General features: G+C 39.4%; 1 long non-coding RNA gene across 1 annotated transcript; it reads right to left on the bottom strand.

The window, feature by feature from the left end:
- Nucleotides 1–1,915: 1,915 nt before the first annotated feature.
- LOC123040488 (uncharacterized) lies at nt 1,916–3,656 on the bottom strand. The gene is made up of 5 exons (XR_006418166.1): nt 3,631–3,656; nt 3,454–3,553; nt 2,175–2,464; nt 2,038–2,093; nt 1,916–1,950 (listed from the first exon to the last, which is right to left on the bottom strand). It is a non-coding gene; the product is annotated as an uncharacterized lncRNA (long non-coding RNA).
- Between the last annotated feature and the right edge of the window lie 550 nt (nt 3,657–4,206).

Here is a 4,206-nt window from a genome sequence, read left to right as displayed (position 1 = left end):
ATCGGTGGACAATGTAATGTGATAAAACCAAAACATTTCATGTAGAATGGGCTTGCATATGGTTTAAAGTAACTATTGTTTTGTATTGTGGGGAGGTTTAAAACAAAATGTGATATAAGAAGTTTAAGGATAAGACATATCATGCATATGAGTCGTCGAAAGGGAAAGCAACCATGAGAACAATTAGAATAGTCATAAGTAGATATATTGCCATCTTGGAGAAGTTGTAAGGTCACAAAGCATGCAGACTGGAAGAACAGAATAAATCATTTTGTAATGATAGATTAATGTAAACTCACTCACAGTTAGTTAAGACAATGTCAGATGAATTAAACCTCCAGCCAAGTGTCCAATGTATGCAGTCCTTTCTGCAAAAAGATACCGATGTGTAAACAACTTTCATATGATATAAAATAACGAGGGACAAAAATAATGAGAGATGGTATTATTAAGTTCCTCTGAAACTGAGAAGGGCAGGATGCTTACAAATGGGCAGGTTACCAACAAAGTAAAACATAGCACTAATGTTTTAGATTAAGTACAAAATCAGAACTTCACCATATGAAAAATGCCAACATTATGCCGTATACTCACTTTTCTTTCCTTCCTATATTACATGGTGTTGCTAGGCATTTGGTCCACTAGAAAAGTTGGGTACACTGAGGCAAACAGTAAACCAAATACTGCACTTGGGTACAAGCTTGTCCAAAACGTTACAAAATGGTCTTAAGTTTCAAGAAGCACTGTCATCATATAAATCAGAGCAAACATTTAGCATACTTTATTTCTTTGTTATTGACTTTGCACAACCATTGAAGTATACTTTGATTGCTTACTTTGTAGGAACATGTTATTATAATTGATTCTTGTTTTTTTTCTGGATGTGACTTCCCCTTGGAATCCAATGCACAAGACACTTGCATCCATTCTTGTGATAGAAACAAAATGTATTTTAGTCTTTCTCTGTTAAGCTAAACAAGAAGCTCTTTTATTTTCTTTCTGCTTCATTTTGCAAAAAGCTTCACATACGTATAAATACAATCTACAGAATCACATATACTATGAATTTCTCAGGATTCAACAGTTTGGTATTTTCAGAGTGTATTTGCAGTCTGTGTCGGGGCCTTGTATCACGTAGAGCTAAGACGTGTGTTGTTGACCTGAAGCCATGACCCTAACTCCATTCTAGTCATATTGCACTAGATCGGAATCGCGCCTTGGCGCAAGGGTGCCGGTGTCAACGTTTTGATCAAGCAGGTAATGCTAAGTAGTAGTAATTCACGTTAAGCATATGTCATTAAATTTATTATCATTGAGAGTGCCATGGCGCTCAGAGCCAGGTCCTAATAGTTGTGCCTAAGCGTGTGTGCCAGGCGTGTTGTAATTATTGGACAAGCTTAGCATGTTTCATAATACAATAATTTGATTTCATGCCCATGATAAAACAGAAGTATTTTAGCTTGTTCAAGAGCAACAGGACATGAAGTTCAGTGTAGAAGAGTAGAGCCAGTGGCAGTGAGATTACACGTGCATAGAAAGTCACATGTCATAGGACACATAGTTTTACATGACAAACACAATAGTTAATCCATTGAAACATGACTAACACAGTAGTTAATCCATTGAAACATGACTAACACGGTAGTTAATCCATTAAAATACATACTACTGGGCAAAAGAAAGCATCAATTACATCTTAGATAAGATAGTAACTTAGATAGCTAGCTCGATGTACCATTATATTTGACTCAGTCAGACCCCTATATATAGAGAGAGATTTGAAAGCTGTCGATCACAAATAGAATTGGTGATGGCTACTACACATGGGACATATATATATTGCAAAATGATTTCGCAGACAGATGTATCCTTCCTTCTGATTGGCCATGTTGACCGTTTCCAAATAAATCTTTGCGTGCAGTGTATGCAAATTCGGTCCTAGCGTGTTCGCTGTCAAATTGTTTAGACAACAAAAAAATGAGTTATCCTTCTTGAGTAATCACCACCCAAGATCCATACACATATTTTAGAATATACCTTGTCTCTATGGGAGTGTGGTCATCCGCCGCAGTTTGCATTTCATGGAAACATAGCTGTCAGGGGGTGCTATACATGAGATTTATTAATGGGCTCATGAAGAACCAAATAAAACAATCCGAGGAAGTGTCACACACCGACATTTTGTCGAGCGACTTGGATCCAGCAGCGGTGGAGAGAGAGAGAGAGCACACTTGTCAAAGGCCTTCATTGTCCACTTCTGGGGACGCGACCTGGTCCAAGACGGCATGGTCCTGCTTCCACCGCTGCTCGTGCTACTGAGCGATGGGGAGGCAACAACTGCTTTGAAATGTCGTGGTGGAGGAAGTGGCGAAAGCTCTCCTCTCCATGGCGCTCTTTCATCGACGGCGACACCTCCAGCCGGTCGGAGCAGTGTTTCCCAGAAGTCTCAATGGTGGGTACCTCTCTGCGAATCAGCGAGAACTTATTTATTAATAGCATCTAGTATAACAAAGGTTTTGTACAAAACCCAATGGATATACAATAGAAGCAAAGCGATGTGGGAAGATATGGCCGCCAAATAATTTTAGCTGAACAAAAGGAAAAATCCTCAGCACTCAAATATACTTAAGTTTTTAGTCTCTCTATCAGATTGCACACATGAGCATAGACATTTGGCCCATATATCTAAGTACTAAATCTTATCCATATAAAGTAAGGCGGTTTCTTACCACAAAGTCAATCTTGATGCCATTACAACAAATAGCCGTATGTAGCTGCTTTTGCACAAACTAAGTACCAGCACATATATACTCTTACTCTTGATATGAAATAATCATATAGAGAGACAGATGACGTACTTTCTCATTTCAACATGGATTAATCACAGATCATCCCAAAAAGTGTAGCTCAAGAAGATAAAGAATATGTGCATCCAAAAGGAAAATCAAGTAGGTCGCAAAGTACCACATGTACCACCAGTGACACATGCGCATATCAAATAATCACAGGCTAGCAGATAGTAGAGAATAAATTATGCACGTGCAACAACAGCGCCAATCCAAGTTGGTCGCCTGATGGTAAACGTGCTGGTCTGGAAGCAAACCAAGGATGACCTGCTCCCAAGATCCATAGCAAAGCTCATATTCAGAAAGGAAATGGACTACTAATACCTGCATTAATATGCACAAAAGTTTATATATTGTCCGAAAAGAGAATTCAATTCATAAACTGTAAACACTTATGAGTGAAACTTAAATAGTCCGTCCAATGATTCTTAACAGCAATCCACTTGTGACATTTAAATCCTAACTAATCAGGGTAATTGTTCTTTTCTGACAAAAAAGGGTAATCATTCTTAATAGCAACACACAACTACAAAACCAAGAAAAAACTTAGTAATTCTAAGAGGCATGAATGAATAGCAAAAAGGGAACAGGACAGAGAGATACACACATAGAGCGTGAGGCATGAGATCATCACAATAGCACCCCATGTTCAACGAATTGCAGCTCTGGCTTACCGCTCACACTGCATCCACGACTCTGTTGGTTCACTATATGGAGCAGCAAAAAAAGGGGGTCAGAGCTGTGTGCATGGACATCTGTGACATATGAACCTGGGATGAAGTACCTGAGTGCACGCGCAACACGAGTACAAAAGCTGATGACCCCAGTAGAGCAGCGGCGTGAGCCGCGACCTGCGGTTCTCCAGTCGACGGAGACGGCACCCATCAGCGCTATCGTGCTTGACCCCCACGCACACGCTGTCGCTACAGTTCACTTACGAGAGAGCCCGGGAGGAGGCGCCTCGAATCAAACACATTAAGAAAAGGATCCGCTCATGAACGAAAAGTCACTCTAATGGGTTATTACAACAAAAATAGACTACATTTAAATTAAAATGGGGCTACCTTATGTTAAATGTCTACTCCTCAGATGGAATTAATAGGAGTATTTGAATAGATGGTGAATTGATTAAGTTAAATGTCTACTCTAGTGGAGCAGTTTTGAGCCACTAACTGAGAATGTTCAGGTTCTAAAAATGTCAGGTTTCTAAAAATGTCTAGGTTTGGACTTGTAGTTGTACTTCACAATTCAGGACAACATGGATCTGACCAGCAATAGAAAAATATAACAACAGAAAAACAGGGCACCACAGAGCTCTACAAACTGAAAATTATACAGGTTGTCTCATACAGTAAAATTA

The sequence above is a fragment of the Triticum aestivum genome, chromosome 2B (genome assembly GCF_018294505.1).
Source record: "Triticum aestivum cultivar Chinese Spring chromosome 2B, IWGSC CS RefSeq v2.1, whole genome shotgun sequence".
NCBI lineage: Eukaryota > Viridiplantae > Streptophyta > Magnoliopsida > Poales > Poaceae > Triticum > Triticum aestivum.
This window is presented reverse-complemented; position numbering and strand designations above follow the sequence as displayed.